This window comes from Saccopteryx bilineata, chromosome 2 (genome assembly GCF_036850765.1).
Source record: "Saccopteryx bilineata isolate mSacBil1 chromosome 2, mSacBil1_pri_phased_curated, whole genome shotgun sequence".
Taxonomy (NCBI): Eukaryota; Metazoa; Chordata; class Mammalia; order Chiroptera; family Emballonuridae; genus Saccopteryx; species Saccopteryx bilineata.
Genome location: NC_089491.1, coordinates 354,073,129 through 354,098,023, shown reverse-complemented (window position 1 = coordinate 354,098,023; position 24,895 = coordinate 354,073,129). Strand labels below are relative to the sequence as shown.

General features: G+C 44.6%; 2 pseudogenes; one reads left to right on the top strand and one right to left on the bottom strand.

Moving 5' to 3' along the window:
- The first annotated feature begins 2,399 nt into the window (after positions 1-2,399).
- On the top strand, positions 2,400-2,964 carry LOC136326606 (maturin-like; annotated as a pseudogene).
- A 3,218-nt stretch (positions 2,965-6,182) lies between these two features.
- On the bottom strand, positions 6,183-6,873 carry LOC136323488 (C-C motif chemokine 4-like; annotated as a pseudogene).
- Between the last annotated feature and the right edge of the window lie 18,022 nt (positions 6,874-24,895).

Below are 24,895 nucleotides of genomic sequence, written 5' to 3'. Positions count from 1 at the left end.
ATATTGAAGATTAATATCCATGCATTTATCCCTAGTGGAATCAAAATATGGAGCCACTCTCAAGTATCCTATTTCCTCCTCTGGCCTTTAGTGCTGTCTTCTCTTCACCAGGGTTGTGCCTGGGCAAAGGAGAGGAGGAGGGAGAGCGGACTCAACAGCTCAAATTTGAGGGACTTTACAGCAACTGTTTTTCCACAAACCACAATATAAGTGATTACGTATTTGCACTATGTATCATTTCCACTTCGCATCAGTTCCCTCATTTTATAGATAAACAGTGTGCTGATTCCTTTTTATGTTTATGGGCTTATCTTAATGAGATTAAAACAGGGCAGCGATTTTTATTATTCTCACAGACTATGTCAGAGTCAAAGTTTAAAAGATATTGCTCTACAAAGTTAAAGGAATCATGCTACCTGTTCTCCAACTCTACTGCAAGGCCATAGAACTCCAAACAGCAGGGTACTGGCAAGCAAAACAAGACGAAACAAAAAACATATACATCAATGGAACAGAAGAGAGAGATCAGAAATAGACTCATGCCTTTATGGTCAATTAATATTTGACAAAAGAGGCAAGAACATACAATGGAGTAAAGAGAGTCTATTCAATAAAGGGTGTTGGGAAAATTGGGCAGATATGTGCAAAAAATACGAAAATAGATTACTTTTATACCCATACAGAATAATAAACTCAAAATGGATTAATCACTTAAAAGTAAGACTCAAAACCATAAAAACCTTAGAAAAAAACATTGGCAGTAAAATCTCAGATATTTCTCATAGCAATATTTTTTTCTGCACTATTGCCTCAGACAAAGGAAACAAAAGAAAAAAATGAATATTGGACTGTATCAAATTAAGAAGGTTTTGCAAAGCAAAGAAAATCATCCACAAAATGAAAAGTCAATCCTCTCAACGGGAACACATATTCACCAATGATACATCTAATAAAATGTACAAAGAACTTATACAACTCAGCACCAAAAAAAAAAAAAATTAAACAATTCAATTAGTAAATGACCAAAGGACCTGAACAGACACTTCTCCAAAGAGGACATACAGGTGGCCAAACATATGAAAATATTTTCATCATCATTAATCACTAGAGAAATGCAAGTTAAAACCACAATTAAATATTACCACATTCCTGTCAGAATGCTACCGTCAATAAATCAACAAACAACAAGTGTTGTCAAGGATATGAAAAAAGGAACCTTTGTGCACTATTATGGGAATGAGGATTGATGCAGTCAGTGTGCAAAACAGTATGGAGTTTCCTCAAAAAATTAAAAATGTTTAGGGTATAGCCAGTGACCTTTGGGCTCAAGCCAGCGAGCATGGGTCACATCTATGATCTCACACTCAAGCTGCTACCCCATGCTGAAGCTGGTGAGCCCACACTCAAGCTGGATGTGCCTGCGCTCAGACCTCAGCATCCCAAGCCAATGCTCTATCCACTGTGCCACTGCCTGGTTAGGCTCAGGGGAGTTTTTTTTTAAATGCTGCCTTGACCCAGTTGTGACATCCTACCTAACAGCCAGTCAATTCTCCTTAAGCACCCACCTAAGTCTACAGCCCCAACCACCTTCCTGATCAGGCTCTCACACTCCAGGCCACTATACTTCCACCCTAATTCCTTCAGTGTCAAATTCCAGATATGCAGGACAGCCCCTATGCCCCAGAACCCACTAAAATTATTCAAATCAGTCAATCCTAAGCCTGCTTGCTCTGCCTCACCCTTTCCTTCCCAGAGAAACCCTAATAAAGATGTTGCCCGCTGTTCCATCCTCTCCCTCATGACCAACCCAGTGCTCTCCCATATGGCCCTTCATGGGGTGCTGTGTTCTCCCCACGGAGCTGTAAAAATTTTCAGTTTCTCTCTCAATCTGCATTTAACCTCATCATAGCTGACTTAAAGTTTAACTCTAGTTAAAACTCTGAGTTACTATAATGAGCACATGTCTCCTGCAGACCTGGATTGGACATGTAGCTAAATCAATTGCTATAAACCACGAAGTTTGAGGTTGCTCTTTACTATAACACAGTCTAGTTCATGTACCTCAAATTTACATTAAATTATTTTTTTTTATTTATTCATTTTAGAGAAGAGAGACAGAGAGAGAGAGAAGGGGGGAGGAACAGGAAGCATCAACTCCCATATGTGCCTTGAACAGGCAAACCCAGGGTTTTGAACCAGTGACCTCAGCGTTCCAGGTCAACGCTTTATCCACTGCGCCAGCACAGGTCAGGCTCAAATTTACATTAGAAAACTATCACTCTGTGCCTTGAATGTGCTTACGATGTATTGACTGCATTCTCCTAGCTCCAGGAAAAAAACATGTCACCCAAGCCTAAACAATCAGCTTACCTTCAAGGTCTGACCAGTTCTTTTCACCGCCACCATCCTCTCCATGCCAACATCGGCGGCGAGCCAGGATGGATTTCCAGCAGCTGGCTGACGTTGCGGAGAAATGGTGCTCCAACACGCCCTTCGAGCTCATCGCTACCGAGGAGACCGAGCGCAGGATGGATTTCTATGCCGACCCCGGCGTCTCCTTCTACGTGCTGTGTCCGAACAACGGCTGCGAGGACAATTTTCAGTGTGGAGTGAGAGCGAGGACTGCCTGCCCTTCCTGCAGCTGGCACAGGACTACATCTCCTCCTGCGGCAAGAAGACGCTCCAGGAAGTCTTGGAAAAAGTCTTCAAGTCTTTCAGACCTTTACTGGGGCTTCCGGATGCAGACGACGACGCCTTTGAAGAGTACAGTGCCGACGTGGAGGAGGAGGAACCGGAGGCGGACCACCCCCAAATGGGGGTCAGTCAGCAGTAAACTCACAAGGGCTTCCATCTGACAATGAGTGAGCCCCGTGGCACCCGAGGTGGGGTCGCGGGTTCCTGGGTTAGCTCTTCGAAACAGGACGTCTTGACTCCCAGCCTCCAAATTAAAAATGAAATACTTTTCTAATGACCACACAATTATCTTGGGATAAGCTATGCTCAGAAGGGACCTGCATTTTACTCCCGTGTCAATGGGTTTCCATGGAGTTGTCTCGGTAGCCTTGGCCATTTCGAATTTAGAGTCCATGTTGCGGCTAGACGTTCTCTCGGGTGTCCTTGGGAGAGCTGACATTCGCTGACTTGAATGTAGAGAACTCTGAATGTATTCGAGGTGACTTTACGGAGGGGGAAAGCATGGCAGAAGGGACATGCCGTCTGCACTTTCATGTACCTTGTAAGTGTCGTAAGTGAAAGGTTTTGCTTAGAAAGCATGAGTTTTAATACCTAGTCATTACACTGCACAAGGGCAGAAAAGGATAATCACTTAGTTCTGGATGAAGAGGGTAAGGAAGGCAAAGAACCTTCCGGGCGCTGCCATTGCTGAGTTACCTGGGTACATGGGAACCGGGCCGTGGTTGTGTAAGCATACTGGCATGGTCAGTTATTTTAGAACATGCTAATTCCAAAGCCACTTTGAAAGTCTTAACAGTGGAACATGTAAGTGGGGTGACATCAGTTACCAATTTACTTAAAAGTGTTTATAAACGGTCCCACATAGGAAGTGAAACAGTCTAGCTTCTCTCTTTATAATGAGATGGCAACTTGTTAAATCATGAAAACATCCAGAATCCAAGGACCACTTCAACTTTGAAGCCATAGATAAATTTAATGGGAAGATAAACCAGTATAACATTTTTAAAAATATATATATGATGGAATCCTTTCTTAATCTGTCTTTTATTCTTTTTTCTTTTTTAAAGTCAAGGAAAGGATCCCACTGTATAATTTATTAAACAATTTTAATCAAGTGCTCCAAGGAACCTAATTGCAGTGACTTTTTAAAGCGATGTGAAAGTGGGAATCTTTTATCACAGGTTAGCTTGGTGCAGAGGGGAAGTTTTAATGTTTTAATGATCACAATACTCAGACAACTCACAGAAATAACAACTGTCATCATTTAACCAACAAATATTTCTGGGGGAAATCCTTTGTTATGCTAACACGGACTTATTGAAAGGATTCATTTTCTTGAACCCTTCCTCATCTCTGGGTCTAACAACATGGGATGCCGGATGCTGCTTTTGAACACTTCACTAACCGTAGCATTGGGGTGGGGTAGTTTTTAACATGCGTGCCTGTTAGATTGTCAAAGTTTCCATTAAAAAAAAAAAAAGCAGCCGCCGCAGTGGCCACAGAGCTTCTGGGAGCCTTGTCTATCCTCTAGGTATGTCGGTGTGAACCTGATTATCTCAACATTTTCTGTTCCGTCGGTGCTGTGGGAGACCAGCCGCTCATGGTCAGACCGCGTACTGCAGTTTTAAGTCATTGGGGGAAATAATACAATGGTTTTCATCCGTGCGTCAGTAGCCACATTTTTTTTTTCTTGTTTTGAGGAAACATATTCAAGGTTAATTTTTAAGTAAAAGAAAAGTCCTTCCGGGGAGTCCATTAACCACAGAGACCTTGACGATTCAACCAGTGGACTCGATGAGTGTGCTCTGGGCTTTGCTCCCTCGCCTGTGTTCTGATTGGCTCCAGACCTGAGCCAATCAGAAATTACTTTGGGAAATTACTTTTTGTAGATAGGGCTCAGGTGTGGTCGATTTTATTTTAACCCAGTAGGCTGAAAGGATGACTTCTGCAGCTGAGATGAAGAAGCTTGACTACTTTGCTCCATTCAAAGGTAAACTGGAATTTTGTATGTAGTAGAGGCTTAAAATCTAAATTGGCATATGTTTGAAAATGGAACAAACTTGGATGTACTTGGATGTAACATATATCAAAAAACTGTTTAGGTTTTCACCAAATGCAAAAAAAAAAAAAAAAAGAAGAAGTATGTGCCTCTTCTCTAGTTTCCCTGGACTCTTCTACAGTCTATTTCCAACAGAGGGATCAGAAAGATAATTTTGAAACACAATTCATATCATGTCACTTTTCTGCTCAAAACCTTCCTAAAACTACCCATCTCACTCAGTAAAAGCCAAAGTCCTTTCAATGGTAAGCAAGCTCCTATCTGATCTGTCCACTCTTACTCCTCTGTCCTCTCCTCCTATTTCTTTTCCCTAACTCACTTTTCCCCACTGGTCTCCTTGTTTGTCCGGGAATATGCCAAGCTTGCTCCTGCTTCAGGGCCTTTGTAGAACCAACCCCTCTTCCTGAACAACTGTTCCCCATATCTGTATGACTCATTCCTCCATCTCCTTCAAATCTTTGTTCGAGGGTCACCTTTTCAGTGAAGACTTCTGTAACACTAAATTAAAAATTCTAATCTGCAACTCCCCACTATTTCTAATTTTCCTTCATTACTTTATTATTGACCATCAAACCATCTAAAATGTCATGTATTTTAATTATTTATCTTACATCACTTAACAGAGATAAAAACTTCATGAAATGATAAACTTTTCTCTGTTTCATTCCCTACTATATTCCCAGAGTTAAGAATAGTGTTTTAGCCTGACCTGTGGTGGTGCAGTGGATAGGACATCGACCTGGAATGCTGAGGTTGCTGGTTCAATACCCTGGGCCTGCCTGGTCAGGGCACATGTGGGAGTTGATGCTTCCTGCTCTTCCCTCCTTCTATCTCTTTCTCTCTTCTCTCTCTAAAAGTGAATCAAAATATCTTTAAAAAATTTTTTCTAAAAGAATGTGTTTTACACACAATAGCTGTGGTAACTGTTGAATGAATGACAGAATGAAAGAATGAATAAATTTCATCTCTTTAGTCATAGTTATTAAGAATGAGCACATAACCTAAACCAGACCAAGACTTTATTTTAGAGACTTCAGTGAAATTTGTGACAGAGCAACAACTAGCAATCAAATATGCATGCCCCCCTAGAGAAGAATTAATGTCACTCCTTCTCAAACTCCTCCAAAATATTAAAGAGGAGGGATCACTTCCAAACTCACTTTAGGACTCCGGCAAAAATAAATAAATAAAATAATTAATTAAAAATGGAACTGCTTTGAGACCTAGTGTTTCTAGAAGCAAATTAGCTTTGTCCATTAGGAAGATCTGGCCCAAGATAAAAGAGTCCAACCCCCTCCAGGACTCAACTGGTGACTTTATAACCTGTTCCCTACCGCTGTCCAGGAGGGCTCCAGCCCTCATACGTGTCTTCCTACTGCGTGGTCCTCTCCCTGCCCCAAACAGGCCCCTTACCGAATCCTGCCCTTGCTCTCGCCTTTCAGAGCACCCAGAGGTTAATCCTCACACCGTGGCTGGCTGGGGGCGGAGGCTGCTGGTCTCATAGTAATCCATGACAACGTTGCGATTCAGCTGCCAGGGGGTGTAAGTGAAGCAGCAGGCAGTGGGAGAGTCTGAGTCCACTGGAAAGAAAGACCAAGGTGAGGTCATAGCTCTACAAGGAGCTGCTCTTGGCTTTTAGTTATCATTATTCAAGGGGCATCTCTGTGGAGCTACCAGAGCCCCAAATACAGTCCCTCGCATCCAGTCCGACCACCTGACATAGGAGTCTTTTTATAAATACACATATTGGAGCTGGAATGGGACACAGAGCACACGTGTAATTCTCTTCATTTAACAGATGGGGAAACCAAGGCACAGGGAGGGACTGGGACTTTCTTAAACAAGCCGACTGGTTACTATTTCTTAAGAAAGCAGGAACTTGAATATTCTGAATGTCTAGGAGATGCTACGTTTAACTGCAGGCTACTTAAGTATTCCCAGCTCCCTTCTGTCCCATCCCTGAAGTTACTGTTGGACCAGCCCCAACTAGGAAAGTGGACTCTGCCTACACCCCGGCTCTAGAAGTGGGAGCTGAAAGAACAAGCTTACTGGGTCCCGAGCGCCGGGAGCAGAGGGCAGCCACCAGCAGGAGCAGAGAGGATGGTCACACAGAGCTTCATGGTCTTGGGGAGAAGAGGCTTCCCTGGAGCTGAGATGCACAGCCCGAAAGCTTCAGAACCCGGCTGTGTCCTGTGCTGGTACTGAGTTGGGGTCCTCTCTTTATAGGAACTCTGAGGGCTGGGACAGAGGTGGGAACACAGGAGGGCAAGTGGAATTTCCAGGGTTCAGATGATGTTGGGGTGCCAATATGGAAACTGAAGCTAGCCGAGAGTGAGGACTCTGCACAGTTTCTCTTCCCCAGGGCAGTGTCATGCGGTGGAAAGGAGGCAGCAGAGGAGGGGACAAGTGGGCTGCACCCTAGAGGGAAGTGGTACAGTCAGCGAAGGCAGCGACCGAGACTGAGGAGATAATTGCAAACCTAGAGGAAGGATGAAACATGCACACCTGCTAGCAGGGGCCATAGACGAGAACCATGCTGCTCGTGGTGGTTGGCACCTCCAGAAGCTGGAGGCTTCATGTCAGTCTTTCTAGAGTTGCCACAGCCTGGCCCCAAGAAGGAAAGGGGTGCAGGACTCTGTGTCACATTCCTGGCCTACCTTCTACTGGGCTGAGTGACCTTAGTGCCCTATATGTTTCTTTGGGCATAAGGAGTCCAGCATTGAATGTGCAGAAGGACCCAGCAGGACACCCTGCTTTTTGAAAGTTTGCTCTGTGCCGTGGGTAACATCGAGCCCTACCCTGCCCCTGAGCAGGAGTCTGATTATCCCAGGCGCGGTGAAGGTCGCAGAACAGAGAATTCACTGATCTCAAGGCCACAATCTTAAGTGGCAGTGCCAAGATTTGAAATAAGATTCTTTTGACTCTAAAATCCATTCTCTTTCCAACCTGTTGTCCCAAATATAGAATGTGATCGCAGAGAGAAACTGTTGCCCATGAGGGGCTATGCCACACACAAAGAATCATCTTATTAGAGCTGAATTCAGGATGGGACTTTGGGTCAGTCTGTCCTAGGACAAAGAGGGAACAGAAAGGAAAAGAAATAAAGGTTTCAGTATGTTCACTTGGACCCGTAATAGAAAAAGAAGATCAATAAAAGTCAAGATTGGAAGACACAGATAAAGAATGTTCCTCTGGCCTGACCAGGCGGTGGCGCAGTGGACAGAGCATTGGACTGGGATGCGGAGGACCCAGGTTTGAGACCCCGAAGTCGCCAGCTTGAGCATGGGCTCATCTGATTTGAGCAAAGCTCACCAGCTTGGACCCAAGGTTGCTGGCTTGAGCAAGGGGTTATTCAGTCTACTGTAGCCCCCCAGTCAGGGCACATATGAGAAAGCAATCAATGAACAACTAAGGTGTCACAACAAAAAATTGATGATTGATGCTTCTCATCTCTCTTCGTTCCTGTCTGTCTGTCCTTATCTATCCCTCTCTCTGTAAAAAAAAAAAAAAAAAAAAGAATGTTCCTCTGTAATTTCCAAAGTTATCCCCTGATAAGTCTAACAGTCATCTGACATCATGTATAGTTATTGCATTATTACTGATTATGTTCCCAATGCTGTATTTTATATCCCAGTGACTAATTTGTAACTACCTATTTGTACTTCTTACTCCTTTCACTATTTTCACCTTTGTAAATTATATAAATGTCTAATAACTATGCTGTATACCTGAAACAAATATAAAATAATAATGAATATCAAGTGTAATTTAAAAAAATATTCCTCTAGTATGAAAATGAGATTGTATATACCTTGCACTGAGTTTATCTATATTATGGATAAATCATCTAATCTAAGCCTGTTGTTGTTTCCCAGACATCCACAGGGAATTTCTTGTGTTCACACAAAGCCCTGCCTGGTTCGGCAATTGCTTTCTGGCAGGGCTTCCTCCCTGAGACTGAAGATGACAAGAAGGTAACTAGGTAAAGCTCACAAGGCCAGGAGTACAGCAGGATGGGCAGTGGGCAAGTGAAGGCGATCCTATCCACCTTCAGCTCAACCACTCGGCCCTACCTGCTCACCCTACTTCCGCCCCACACTGCTACCTGCCTCTGCTCTGAGAAAAACGAATGAGAGATGAAAACAGGAAACCAGCCCCCTGGGTGCTACAGAGATGTGAAATAAGAGGGGGCAGAGCATCTTGGGGTACTTCAGTCACTGAAAAACTGATAATGTCATCTTGCCTCTTATCACGCACACGTACGAACTGTATTTCTTCCCTCCACCCTTTCTGTCTTCACCCTTTCCTTTGTGTTAGTCTTGCTTCAAATGCTCTGGTCTTCACCACGACCTATTCCAGCTCTAATGTTTTGGAATCCCTCAGATCACATGTGCCAGTATCCTTCGTGGTCCCTCCTGGTTGGTGGAATTTCATAGCCATGTGTTAAGGATCTTTCTTTAAGGGAAAGAGGGTGTGTCCTGTGTTCTCTGGGATTTGCACAGACTTTGTTATCCATGCCATTTCCACTCAACCCAATTTAGACGTCCTCTGGCTTTTTGTCAGGGAAGGCAGAGCAGAATAAAGCCTCACCCCTCCCCTCAAGAGCTCTTAGTTGAGTGATGGTGTTGACAGTGACAGAAATAACTATCCCACCAGTTGGAAAAAGTACATCATATCAGAGGTAGAAACAAAGTGTCACAGCACCCTGAGCTGTAAACGGAGAGTTCCAAGTCAAGTCTCAATCACACTGTGTGCTAAGAAAGAGCCCCCGACATGAAGACCTTCATCTACATGAGAGGGCTGTGCTGATCTCCAAGCTGTGGAGGGAGTTTGAAGATACCTGCTCTGGGGCATTGAGAATGATAGATAAGAATGGGTGATGAGCCACCTGGCCTGTGGTGGCACAGTTGATAAGGCATCACCCTGGAGTACTGAGGTCCTGGTTCAAGAACCTGGGCTTGCATGATCAAGGCCCATACAATAAGCAATCAATGAACAACTAAAGTGAAGCAACTACGAGTTGAAACTTCTGGCTCTACTACCCCCATCTCCTCTCTGTAAAGTAAACAAAGTCTTAAAAAATAAAAAAAGAATGGGTGAGAGCACTGGCTGGGTAGCTCAGTTGATTAGAGAATTGTCCAGAAGCACAGAGGTTACCGGTTCCATTCCTGGCCAGGGCACATACAGGAACAGATGGATGTTCCTGTCTCTCTCCCTCTTTCTCCCTTCCTCTCTCACTAAAGTCAGTAATAAACATAATAATAATAATAAAAAGACAATGGGCCCTGGCTGGTTGGCTCAGTGGTAGAGCATCGGCCTGGCGTGCAGGAGTCCTGGGTTCAATTCCCGGCCAGGGCACACAGGAGAAGTGCCTATTTGCTTCTCCACTCCTCCCCCTCTCCTTCCGCTCTGTCTCTCTCTTCCCCTCCCGCAGCCAAGGCTCCATTGGAGCAAAATTGGCCCGGGTGCTGAGGATGGCTCTATGGCCTCTGCCTCAGGCACTAGAATGACTCTGGTTGCAACACAGCAACACCCCAGATGGGCAGAGCATTGCCCCCTGGTGGGCATGCCAGGTGGACCCCGGTCGGGCGCATGTGGGAGTCTGTCTGACTGCCTCCCCATTTCCAGCTTCAGAAAAACACACACACACACACAAAAAAGACAATGGGTGATGAGCCTGCATGGAGCCACCCAATGAGTTTCACTGCTGACTTTTGCTTCCTAGCCTTATCTTTGGCTTATGGAGGAAAACTGTTTTGTTCACAAAGGTTTCAACAATAATGTTGCGTTCACACTAGTGAAATGCCACACCAAGAGTACAAAGGGTTTGTGCCAATATGTTTAGCTAAATCAATGGCCTCCAAGATTTATACATTGAGGCCATTTCTAAGTAATATGAGATACAGAATGATAATAAATGCCTCTCGAATACACATCAAAAACAAGTACCCATCCTCTCTAGAGAACTTTTCCTGACCTCCCCTCTAACGGAATTCTGCATCTCCCTCTGGTCCTGAGCCACCTCCATCATGTCACCTGTAACAAACCTATTTGCCTCCCCCCCAGAAAGTGAGCTTGATGTAGAAAACGTGTCATGCCTATCTCAGGACTCAGGATGTGAACTCCATTTTGCTAAGTGAAATAAGAATGACCTGGGCACTCTCACACTCTATTCAAAATGTGATTCCGCAGCCCTGATGAGGTGATAATTTCCCTCATCCCTGGCCCTAATCCCATATGCCCAGAGATTTTATTGTAGGGGATACTGTTCTAGAACTTTTCTATTTCCAGCTCAGGGATGTGAGAAGTGACAGCAGGAGTCGACTATGGTTCTAGGAAGTTCCAAATGCATTCTGTGGGTCACTTCCCCCCTCCCTCCAGGGAAACCTTTCACTCCCTTCTTCCATCCCTTCTATACTCTTGACTGGCACTGTGCCCATAACGCAATTCGGGGCACTTTCACATGTTTTGTCATTTTGTCCTCGAAGCCTCTGTCAGCTGCTGGCAGGACTGACAACACTAGCAGTAATATGACCTCACAAAAGCCCTGGTACTTGATTCCCCCAGCATGTTATGTCCACGGTTTTATCTGATCCCAATCTGTTTTGCTGTTGGATAGGTTAGGAAGCAAAACCTAGAGAATTTAACAGTCTTGAGAAAGGTCACACAGGATGTGTCTTAAGACCAAAAGTCTTCCAACTCCTGGTCCAAAGATGACCAAATTTCCTCAGTAGGTGTGACCCTCTGAGATGACACATATAGGAATCTTTGTAGGTACCCGACTCTCAGAAAAGACTACGGAGCCGCTGGGGAGCAAGAAACAGAGGTGGCCAATCCTGACACTGTGTTCTCCTAGAAAGAGAGTGCCGAGAGGCAGGAGTGTTGGAGACCACTGGGTGTTGGGGCTGAGAGCACTAGCCACGAGGAGGTTGAATCCCTAGAACTAGAGAATTCCTTGCAGGCAACTCCTGAGACTGGAAATCCAAAGCAAGGTGGAACCCATGGTCATTTTGCCAAGACAACAAACCAAGAAGTAAATCATTTGGTTTTGCCAATGTGGTAGGAGAGTCACTTGGGGGAAATGAGATTGTAGCTCCCAAGTGCAGGGTTCAGGATGGAGTCCGGAGGAGAGGGAGCTGGTTGCAGCTGTTCATCAAGGCGGCCACACCTGTCCACTCAGCCAGCCAGCCCCACTCTTCTTAAAGTGGAAAGGGTCTTGACACTCACCACAGCGTGCTCTTTGGCAGTCAAGGCTGGAGGGCAGTGACTTCAGGGGACGTTCAATTCCTGAGAGAAGCTTAAAGTCTCAGCAGTATTTGATAAGTTCAAGAAAACCTTCAGTATTCTTTATGAAGCATCTCACTTCCTTCAATCCATTGTTACTTAGGTCTGTCCATTCAGGTTGTTCTGACTTTTCTCTACTATAAATCAAACTGAGACTTGAAGGAGGACTAGCCAGGAAAAGAGTGTGGGAGAAGGGTTATTCAAGCAAAGAACAAGAAGCCTTCACATTTAAAAATGTGTAAAATAGGTTAATTGAAATATTCAGTGATGATGATAATAAACTGTCACATAGCACTTACTATGAGCCAGTGATGCTCTAACTGTTTTATATATGTGAATGTATTTACTCCTACTATCATTATCCCCTGTCACACATTAGGAAACTGAAACACAGACACATAAGTAACCTACAGAAGAACTCACGGCTAATACACAACAGATATGGAAATATTACCAAAGAGATCTGGCTCCAGTGCATAAGTAAATTAAAAAACAAAAATGTGCTTATGATAAATTTATGTTAAAAGATTCACGGCCGAAGTTTTACAATTATGATGTAAAATGTCTTTCAGTTTTACATTTTTCATGTCTTTGAACAGTGGTGTCCATGGGTTTTTTTCTTTTCTGTAGAAAATTAAGGGAAGGAGTCTGATCAGGCGGTGGCGCAGTGGATAGAGCATTGACCTGTGATGCTGAGGTCCAAAGTTTGAAACCCAGAGGTCACCAGCTTGAGCACAGGGTTGCTGGCTTAAGCAAGGAATCATAGACAGGACCGCATGGTCACTGTCTTGAGCCCAAAGGTCGCTGGCTTGAAGCCCAGGGTCACTTGGCTTGAGCCCAGGTCATTGGCTTGAGCCAGAGGTCACTTGCTCTGCTACAGCCCCCCAGTCAAGGCAAATCAGGAAAAGCAATCAATGAACAACTAAGGAGCTGCAACAAAGAACTGATGTTTCTCATCTCTCTCCCTTCTTGTCTGTCTGTTCCTATCTGTCCCTCTTTGTCTGTCACACACACACACACACAAACACAGAGAAAAAAAAGTTAATCACCCATAGATCTTTCGCACTTATAGATGTACTTACTATTGCTGCATCGGGGCATTTATTTTCAATGCTTATTATTTTGTCCTATGCCGAGCATCTCTCTCTATAGATAAGCTGTATATGTGCATATATATGGTTATAACATTTGTCATGTGTGTGTATATTTGTACAATTTTTCCAATATTTCACCTTACTTTACTTTTTTTTTTTTTTTTTGTATTTTTCTGAAGCTGGAAATGGGGAGAGACAGTCAGACAGACTCCCGCATGCGCCCGACCGGGATCCACCCAGCACGCCCACCAGGGGCGACGCTCTGCCCACCAGGGGGCGATGCTCTGCCCCTCCGGGGGGTCGCTCTGCCGCAACCAGAGCCACTCTAGCGCCTGGGGCAGAGGCCAAGGAGCCATCCCCAGCGCCCGGGCCATCTTTGCTCCAATGGAGCCTCGGCTGTGGGAGGGGAAGAGAGAGACAGAGAGGAAGGGGGGGGGTGGAGAAGCAAATGGGCGCTTCTCCTGTGTGCCCTGGCCGGGAATCGAACCCGGGACTTCCACATGCCAGGCCGACGCTCTACCGCTGAGCCAACCGGCCAGGGCCTTACTTTACTTTTTTGTTATACTTATTCTACTATGTTCCATGAAGTTTAAGGGCTTAATAATAAACAAGACTGGTGGATATATCATAATTTACTTTCTCATTCTTGATCAAGAAAAGTTTAGTTTACCTTACTTTAGAGCTACAAATGATGCTGGGTCAGATATAACTATCTGTTTGAAGATGTTTCCATATTTGGGTTTGTATCTTTAGAACTCTTTCTTAGAAATGTGGTTTTTTGTTTCGTTTTTGTATTTTTCTGAAGCTGGAAATGGGGAGGCAGTCAGACACTCCTGCATGCCCCCGACCGAGATCCACCTGGCACGCCCACCAGGGGGCGATGCTCTGCTCATCCGGGGAGTTGCTCTGTTGCGACCAGAGCCATTCTAGCGCCTGAGGCAGAGGCCATGGAACCATCCCCAGCGCCCGGGCCATCTTTGCTCCAATGGAGCCTCAGCTGCGGGAGGGGAAGAGAGAGACAAAGAGGAAGGAGAGGGGGAGGGGTGGAGAAGCAAATGGGCACTTCTCCTGTGTGCCCTGGCCGGGAATCGAACCCGGGACTTCCACACGCCAGGCTGACGCTCTACCACTGAGCCAACCGGCCAGGGCCCCAAGGTTCCCATTTTTAAAAACGTTTTTATTGATTGATTTTAATGAGAGATGGAGAGACACAGGAATGTCAATCTGTTCCTAAATGTGCCCCGACCACGGATTGAACTGGCAACCCCTGCACTTTGGGACAATGTTCTAACCAACCACCCACATCTGCCTCTCTGCTTTTCTTCTCAGCTAAATAAACCTTTGGAAAGAGTTGGCTTCGTCAGTCTTCACTTTTCCACCTTTACCACTCAACCATCTCCATCCAGCACGGCACTGAAACTAATGTCTGGGTCACTAGTGACCTCCATGTTGCTAAATGCAGTGAAATTTTTTCTTTGTCCTCAGATTCCCAACAGCCCTCGAAACAGCTGATGACTACCTTCTTCCTAAAACAACTTCTGGGTGCAGTGACACCGCATTCCTTGTCTTCCTCCCTCATTGGTTACTTCTCAAACTTTTTATAAGTGTATCCTCCTCTACCTGGCCTCTAAATGTTGGAGTACTCTAAGGGTCCATCTTGGGTCCCCTTCTGTCCCTATTCACACAACCTTTTTAAATGATTTCTTAGAGATAGTTTTTTCTTCTTTCTTTTTTTTCCCTTCTTTTGCTGTTTTTTGGGGTTTTTTTTGTTGTTGTCGTTTGAGATATGCATTTTTAGATACAGGTTTGTCACCACTTACATAAAGACTGGATTTTAATGTCTGTTCATAAAAAAAAAAAAAAACACTCATGAAGTGAAATTATTCTTGGAAAGTCCTTAAATCACCCATAAAGTACGGGAGTTGTGGTTTCACACATGTTGATATTGTACATGATTGTGGTCATATTTATGGGCCAAATTAAAGATAATACTCCATTTACTAATAAGCTCAGTCAACTTTTTCCCTCTCATTTTGAGATAAATTGTTTTTATTAAATAATAGATGAAATACTTGGGATTTTCACTTAGGAGCTGTTTGATAAAAGGAACTTTTTTTTTTTTTTTACAGAGGCAGAGATAGACAGGGACAGACAGACAGGAACGGAGAGAGATGAGAAGCATCAATCATCAGTTTCTCGTTGCGCGTTGTGACTTCTTAGTTGTTCATTGATTGCTTTCTCACATGTGCCTTGACCGCGGGCCTTCAGCAGACCGAGTAACCCCCTGCTGGAGCCAGCAACCTTGGGTCTAAGCTGGTGAGCTCTTTGCTCAAGCCAGATGAGCCCGCGCTCAAGCTGGCGACCTCGGGGTCTCGAACCTGGGTCCTTCTGCATCCCAGTCCGACACTCTATCCACTGCGCCACCACCTGGTCAGGCAAAAGGAACTTATTTTAAAGACTAGTTACAATTGGAACGGCAAGATGCTCCCAGTATCAAAGGGAATCAGGGCTGAATCCATCTGAGTGTACTGCAGACTTCCACCCCCCATCTCATGATCACTCCACACTTGCTTTCCTTGAGTATGAAAGAACACCGACACTATACTATTTCTCAACTTAAATGCTTGTTTGATGTGACTCCATGTACCATTTATATGTTGATGACTCCTAAAATTTTTTTTCTTTTAATCCTGACCTTTTTCCTTAAGCTTCAGACTCACAGAATCAACTACCTACTTGAACATCTCCACTTAAACTAAGCATTTTTTTTTTCAGACAGAGACAGGAAGGGAGAGGGTTGAGAAGCATCAACTCATACTTGTGGAACTCTTAGTTGTTCATGGATTGCTTCTCATATGTGCTTTGACCAGGAAGCTCCAGCCAAGCCAGTTACCCCTTGCTCAAGCCAGCAACCATAAGGTCATGTCTATGATCCCACACTCAAGCCAGCAGCCCCACACTCAAGCCTGTGAGCCTGCACACAAGCTGGCGACCTTGGGGTTTTTTCGAACCTGAGTCCTCAGCATCCCAGGTGGACTTGCTATCCACTATGCCACCACCTGGTCAGGCATCAACTAGGCACCTTAACAGATCCAAACCATGACAACTGATTCCAAACACACTCCCATGCGTCATCCTCCCTGTTTCCTAGCTCAGTAAATGGCATGCCATCTGCCCACTGTTTCAAGCCTAGTGATTTTTTATTTCTCCCTTTACCTCATCTCCACATGAAATGTATCAGGTACATTTAGCTCTACCTTCAAAATACATCCCAAATCTATCCACTGCACTCATAAGCACAGGTACCACCCTAGTCCAAACCACCAACACAATTTCTACTTTGACCCACATCCCTGTTTCTGGATATCTTCAAATATCCAGAGTAGTCCTTTATAAAACATTCACTCTGTCATTGTTGGACAGATAAAATATATTATGCTCACTTTGTTAAAGATGGTGCTGCCCACGTGGAAGCCCGTCGCCCAGGTGATGGTATTGGTTGCCCTTCTTGCTTGGGATGGGCATGATTATATTCATGTGTGTTGGGGGCGGGCTGTGGGCAGGCAGGATCCTTGTAGCCTAGGGTTTGGTTTTGGGACTAAGCCTTTCCCACCCTTTTTGATGTGGGGTGGTGCACTCTCATGAAGAATCCCATTATGCCTCAGATAAGTGACTTTGTATCAGAGACTTCCTTGTTTGTATATTGGATTAAAGGTTTTGGTTTCTACACTATAAAGTGGGGCAGACCAGGAGCTTGCTCTCTCTTGGTTCCTGAGATTAGCATTAGAGAGGAAAGCAGAGAAAGGCCACGTGGAAAAGGCCAGGAGAAGCAGCCAAGATGGCAGAATACTAAAGGAGAAGCCAGTTTGTGCAGAGAGGAGATGGGGAACAGAGGTGAATAAGGCTAGTGAGCTAGAAACCTTTTTTTTTTTTTTCCATTTTTCTGAAGCTGGAAACAGGGAGAGACAGTCAGACAGACTCCCGCATGTGCCCGACCGGGATCCACCCGGCACGCCCACCAGGGGCGACGCTCTGCCCACCAGGGGGCGATGCTCTGCCCATCCTGGGCGTCGCCATGTTGCGACCAGAGCCACTCTAGCGCCTGGGGCAGAGGCCAAGGAGCCATCCCCAGCGCCCGGGCCATCTTTGCTCCAATGGAGCCTTGGCTGTGGGAGGGGACGAGAGAGACAGAGAGGAAAGCGCGGCGGAGGGGTGGAGAAGCAAATGGGCGCTTCTCCTGTGTGCCCTGGCCGGGAATCGAACCCCGGTCCTCCGCACGCTAGGCCGACGCTCTACCGCTGAGCCAACCGGCCAGGGCTCTTAGAAACCTTTGATTCTAGGAAACTCAGATAAGTCAGTATCTTTGTGAGCACTGAATGAGTAGGTTTTGGAGCCCAGTGTGTGTTTTTACTTGCCCACCGGGTGCAAGCTAAGATTAAAGATAATGGTCCACCAGTTCTTGGCTCCATTGTTTCATTACCATCTGTTCGAATCTAGTGCCAACCTGTGCGGGCCAGGCGGCTGTGATAGTGGCCGTGCCTACTGGCTTTACAGTCATTCACCAAATATTTATTGAGAGTATTCAAAAACGGGATACATAAGTGAAGCATATTTGATCCCCATGCTTATGGCCTTTCATTCTAGAAGAGAGGGAGGCAATGCAAAAGGAAATAATTGTGTACAGTATGAATACAATGAAAAAATGGAAAAATATGCAATAAGTATTTTACTCAATGAGTTTTACTCAGTTCTTGCCACTAAAACATTTTGAAAGTTTCCCAGCCTGTTCAGATTAAAATCCAACTTCCTTACTATGACCTTACTTATAAGATTCTGTGAATTCTGGTTTCTATTTATCCCTCCAACCTCTTCTGTGTTGTAAAGTACCGTACCTCAATTCTGCGGGTTTACATAGAGACACCAAGTCCAGATGAATTTTGAAGAGTTTTATTAAGGAGATTTATTAAATATGCAGGCCATATATGGCTGACACAGGGCATCAGACCCAAATTGTGTACGAGCCCCCAAAATATTTCAGGGGCTGTTTATATACTCTTGATCACACATGGGCGGGGAGAACGTGACATCATGGCACAAGCTGACAACATTTGTTTAGGGGATACACAGAAACATTTAAGACTTTCAAAGTAACACAATCAAAAATGTTTACAAATCTTTTAGGGTACCTTGGCCTAGAGGTATGTTACTCTCAGGATTCCAGGAAGGGGGAGGAACTACAATCAATTTAAGGTGGTATGTAAATTCTGTCTCCCATTGAAAGAAGTTTCTCGGCTAATCTTTATTTTAGACTTAAAACTAAATGACCCATTGTTCTTGCAAGCCAGAAACTTCTACATTCTCCCTCCCCTACCCAAAGGAAGGACAGGACAGGAAAGCCTGACCTTTCTTCCCAGAATATCAATATTAATTTTTCAGCTTTTTGGTACCTTACAACATCTTTACCACATTGCCTCACTGCAACTTGTCTCCAGTCACCCTGGCCTTTGTTCCATATCCTCATTGTTCCAAACCCTTTTCCTTCTGCAGAGGTTTCCTCCACCTGGAAGGCTGTTTGCCAGATCTGAGAAAGACTGCCTCCTGTTCGCTCAAATATCACTCCATCATCCTGAACCTGAATAACATACCTAAAAGTACCTGTAGCTCCTCTTCCCTTTCTCTATTAATTATATTGCTTTATGTTGTTTCATGGCACTTCTCATTTTTGTAAATTATCTTACCTTATTTGTTAACAATACCTTCTGTTCCCATGAAATGTTCAAGTTCCTGAAAGTGAGAATATTGAAGTGGTACACCAAAGTATCCCTAAAAGTCTAGAACAGTATAATTCATAAGAGGCTCTTAATAACTATATGTTTTTGAGAACAAATAACGACGGACTGTGTAACATTCAAGACGAGAGAAAATGTTAACATTCACTCACGGTTGCCTGGCTGACCTCTAGAGTCACTTCCACCCAAGACTAGCACGAGATCTTCTGGGAGAAGAACTCTGCAGGCGCCGCGGGACCGCGAAGCTTTCTGGGTAAAGATGGATGCACAGGATCTCTTTCTTCGGCTGGGTGCTGGGGCCAAATTCGATGTGAGACGCTTCTCGGTGGACGCAGCCCGGTACCAGGTACTACGTGCAGATGGACAGAAACCGCAGTAACAGAAAGAGTCGGCGGGAGAATGAACTGGCTCATGGGGGAGCGGACACACAGAGACCCCTTGGCCAGGTTGTGGTCACCTTTGGAGTTTAGTTTACCTGCCAACCTACCTGTCAAGTCCTGCTTTCTAAAATCTTTTACCATCCTTTTCAGACTTAGTTGGGTCTGGCCAGGAGACGCTCCCACCCCTCTTCCTCCATCTTCTTAGTTTATTCGAAGAACAGTTGGAATCCTTTCTTATCTTTCTCTCTTTTTTTTCTTTTCCCTTTTTCATCTTTCTGAGAGGTGAGAAGGAAGGGAGCTACAGAGACGCAGACACGCGCCTGGACTGGGATCCACCAGGCAAGCCCCCAACGGGGGGATGCTCTCCCCGTCTGCTGCCCCCTACCTCCTTGCTTGGCAATCCAGCTATTTCAGCGCCTGAGGGAAGGCCATGGAGCCATCTTCATTGCTGCAACCATTCGAGCCATGGCTGTGGTAGAGGGGGGGAAAGGAGAGGAGAAGGAGAGGGAGAGAGGACAGGTGGAGAAGCAGACGGTCGCTTCTCCTGTGTGTCCTTACAGGAAATGGAACCAGAACTTCCACCCATCTGGCGATCTCTCTATCGCTGAACCAAAGGGCCAGGGTTGGAACCCTTCTTTCAAAAGCAGCCTATTCTCTGAAACTAGTAGAAAGAGATTTTAAAAACAGAAACACTCAAGGTGGAGAAAATGTATTCTTTCACTGTAGTCTACCCCTGTTTGGCCTGGCATGCATCTAAACGTTAGTGAGCATGATTCTTTTTAATACCGCAATCCCGTGGACTGTTAATTAACCAGTGAGAACAGAGATTTAGAAATGGGCGGTCTTCCAGGGATAAGTAGTGATTGATAAATTGGAATTAGTTGGGACCCAGTTGTGGAAAATCTTCCATGTCAACCTTGATATTGGAACTAGGGATGTTAGTGCGAATGTATGCGACATGTCTGTGTCTTCTTTTCCTGACTGGTGGTATAGTTAAAGAGTTTGAACTCTGGAACCAGGTTATTTGGATCCAAATCAAGTTACTTAAACTCCTGATGCTTCGATTTTCTCATTTGTAGTATTACTGTTATCGTCATTTTGCTCATAGGGTTGTTGAAGAATGAAGTATTGATAATTATGTATATTTGTTTAGAAGTCTACCTGACAGTACGTTTGTTGCTGTTTATTATTATTACTGTTTCTTTTTTCCTTGCAAGACCTTAGTTGTTCATTGATTGCTTTCTCATATGTGCCTTGACCGCCGGCCTTCAGCAGACCGAATAACCACTTGCTCAAGCCAGCAACCTTGGGTCCAAGCTGGTGAGCTTTTGCTCAAACCAGATGACCCCGTGCTCAAACTGGCAACCTCGGGTCTCGAACCTGGGTCCTCTGCATCCCAGTCTGATGCTCTACCTACTGCGCCACCATCTGGTCAGGCTTATTATTACTGTTTTAAAGTGAGAAATGATATAATTTGGATTCCATTTGCCCAAACATACTTGTCAGCACACGTGTTTGGTGACAGCGTAAAAAACAATGGGGAGTGAACCCACACCTGTATTACTAATACTGCTTGAATGAAAGCAATACCAGTCCATAGATTTCACTTTAAATCTTGTGGGTTTTAGGTAGGAAAAAGGAGGCATGACTTTGATTTCTCAGAGGTTCTGCAGGGACTGGACTTTTTTGGAAACAAGAATTCTGTCGCAGGGAGGGTGGAGAATCAAGAACTTATCAAGATCTCCAAGATAAAGAGAAAAAAGGAGAGAGAATAACCGAAAAGAAGAGGGAGCAGAACAAGAAAAAGAGGAAGAGCAGGACTTCAGGTTAGTGCTTGGTTTCTGTCTCTCTGTTGAATTTTTTTTTTAATTAAGTTAGAGGCAGGAGGCATACAGACAGACTGCCGCGTGTGCCCTAACCGAGACCCACCTGGCAAGCCTCCTACAGGACGATGTTCTGCTCATCTGGGGCCACTGCTCTGTTGCTCAGGAAGAAAGCTATTTTAGCACTTGAGGCAAGGCCATTGAGCCATCCTTGGTGCCTGGGGCCCGCTTTTGCTTGAACCTTTCCAGCCATGGCTGTGGGAGGGGAAAAGACAGAGAGAGATAAGGGGGAGGAGTAGACAAGCTGATGGTTGCTTCTCCAGTGCGCCCTGACCGGAAATCAAACCCGGGACTTGCACACTGTGGGCCAATGCTCTACTGCTGAGCCAGCGGGCCAGGGTCTGATTTTTTTTCAATGACAAAAATAATACAAGCTAATGGTTGGTTACAAGTCAGAAATATGCAGTCATTTGTTAGTTGATGTCATTCAAGTTGTTTCTAGGCATTTATTACAAGTATTGCCTTGGCCAGTTGGCTCAGCGGTACAGCATCGGCCCAATATGTGGATATCCCAGGTTCAGTTCCTGGTCAGGGCACACAGGAGAAGTGACTGTCTGCTTCTCCACTCTTCCCTCTCTCTTCTCCTTTCTCTTCTCTCTCTCTCTCTCTCTCTCTTTCTTCCCCTCCCGCAGATGGTCACTTCTCCTGTGTGCCCCAGATAGAACATCGACCCCAGACAGGGGTTTGTGGGTGGATTGTGGTCATGGCGCACGCGGGAGTCTGAATCTCCCCTCTTCTTACTTGGAAAAGAAGAATAAAACCCCCACAAATATTGCTATCATAAAGATATATATATATATATATATCCATTTGTACAAATGCTGTTATTTCTATAATTGACATCTCAAAAGTGGAGGCACTGGGTGAAGACTATGCACATTTCTTTCTTTGAATAGATATTATAGAATGACTTTCCATATCCACGTCAATGCTGGATACTTTTGTTCTTAAGATATTTGCCCATCTAATGAATGAAATGATTTTTTATTTATATATTTTTGATGATTGGTGACTTCTTTTCTGAGCATCTTTTTAGATGCTTTACTGGATATTTGTATTTTAACTTCTGTGAATTTGTTCTTACTCTTTGCATATTTTTTATGGGTTTGTTTTTCTGTACTCTGGGGATATTTATCTTTGATTTTATACCTATTAACTTTTGTAGCCATTTGTCTTTATTTATTTATTTTTAAAGACAAATCTTTTTTTTTTTAAGTGAGAGGAGGGGAGATAATGAGGCAGACTCCCATATGCGCCCCAACCAGGACCCACCCAGCAGACCCCATCTGGGCCATATGCTCTAATCAGCTGAGCTATCTTCAGCACTTGAGGCCGACACTTGGATCACCCGAGCTGTCCTCAGCACCCAGGGCCACACTGGACCTATCAAGCCACTTGCTCTGAGAGGGCAAGAGAGAAAGAAGGGGGAGAGGGAGGGGAAGAGAAGATGCAGATGGTCGCTTCTAATGTGTGCTCTCTCCGGGGATCAGATGCTCTATCCACTTGTCCAACCAGCGAAAGCTATCTTTTCTTTTTTCATATTTATTTTCTAACTGGTTGTTTGGATATAGAAAAAATGGTTGCCTCACTGAAACATCTTTTTGTTAACTAGTTTTTAAATAAATTTCTTGTTTTCAAGTATTCAGTCATCTACTTATTACATAGCTAAAATAACTAACAAAAGGAAGAGAATGAACTCCAGGGCTCTGATTTCACCAATGTAGACCTTGCCTCTCCTTTTGTAATTTTTATACTTTTTGTTTTTTTTTTTTTTGTATTTTTTTTTCCTGAAGCTGGAAACGGGGAGAGAGACAGTCAGACAGACTCCTGCATGCGCCCAACTGGGATCCACCCGGCACGCCCACCAGGGGCAACGCTCTGCCCACCAGGGGGCGATGCTCTGCCCCTCCGGGGCGTCGCTCTGCCTCAACCAGAGCCACTCTAGCGCCTGGGGTAGAGGCCAAGGAACCATCCCCAGCGCCCGGGCCATCTTTGCTCCAATGGAGCCTTGGCTGCGGGAGGGGAAGAGAGAGACAGAGAGGAAGGAGGGGGGGTGGAGAAGCAAATGGGCACTTCTCCTATGTGCCCTGGCCGGGAATCGAACCCAGGTCCCCCGCACGCCAGGCCGATGCTCTACCGCTGAGCCAACAGGCCAGGGCTACTTTTTGTTACTCTTATCTAGTTGCAACAGCCAGTACTTTTCCTTTGTTTAGTGTGAAGATGTAGCCTGTTTGCTATATTCTATGATGTTGCACTTAAAATCTTTTAATTTTTAAAAATAGCCTGACCTGTGGTGGTGCAGTGAAAAAAGCCTTGAGGTGGAGCACTGAGGTCACAGGTTCAAAATCCCAGGTTTGCCCTATTTAAAGACACATATCAGAAGCAACTAAAAGTGGATAGTTCCCGCTCCTCCCCTCTCACCCCCCCCAATATCAATAAATAAAATCTTAAAAAAAAAAAAGAGCCTGACCAGGCAGTGGTGCAGAGGATAGAGCATCAACCTGGGATGATGAGGACCCAGGTTCAAAACTTCAGCTTGAGCACAGAATCATGGACATGACCTCATGGTGGCTGGCTTGAAGCCAAAGGTCACTGGCTTGAACAAGGGGTCATTGGCTTGGCTGGAGTACCCCCTTCATCAAGACACATATGAGAAAGCAATCAATGAACAACTAAGAGTTCCACAACTGTGAGTTGATGCTTCTCACCCCTCTTCCTGTCTGTCTGTCCCTCTCTCACTAAAAAAAAAAGAAAGAAAAAATTGTAGTAAATGGCCCTGGTGGGCTGGCTCAGTGGATAGAGCATCAGCCCAGTGTATGGACATCCTGGGTTTAGTTACTGGTTAGGGCACACAAGAGAAGTGACCATCTACTTCTCTTCCCCTCCCTCTCGCCCTTTTCTCCCTCTTCCCTTCCTGAAGCCAGTGGCTCCACTGCTTAGAGGTTTGGCCCTGAGTGCTAAAAGTAGCATTGCCCCAGGTTGCCAGGTAGATGCACAGCCCCCCCCTCGGCCCACCCCCAGCCCCACAGGCAGGAGGGTATCTCCCCTACTTCCACTTAAAAAAAAATCAGTAGACAGAGAACAAAGTATTCCAGGCAGATATTTATTGCATCCTCTGTTATCCTTGCTATACTCCTTCATTTGACTTCCTCTTTTTTACTATTTTCTCCTGTGATACCACCCATCCTTAAATAAAAGTGGCTAGTTACATAAACCTATCATTGTCTTAATTTGTCAATGGATCAATACTGAATTTGACACCTTCGTATCATTTGGAAGTAATCTGCTACACAAATCATTTTCACTAAAGGAAAGGAATGAAATTAGTTGAGAATTATGAAAAAATGCATGCTAATTGAATAGTTGGCTCCAGTGAAATGAGCAAGGACTATGAAGTCAAACACCAGGTTTAGAATCCTGGCCCTGCTGCTTTATAGCAAATTACACCTTCTTTTAACCTCCAAGTTCTCATCTGTAAAATGCCAATACTAACTCTTAGGGACATGGAGAATTTGAAAAAGTGCAATACAGTTCCTGACCAGTGTGCCCAATATACAGTAACATTACAAATTGCACCCCTGTAAAAGCCCTGAGGCAAAAGTGAAAGATAAAGCTAATTATAATGAATCCATTACTTGCGAGTAAGCAAACTACTTGAAGGCTTGAAAAGTTTAAATTTGACTTTTGTATTTTATGTAGTTATTTGATTTGG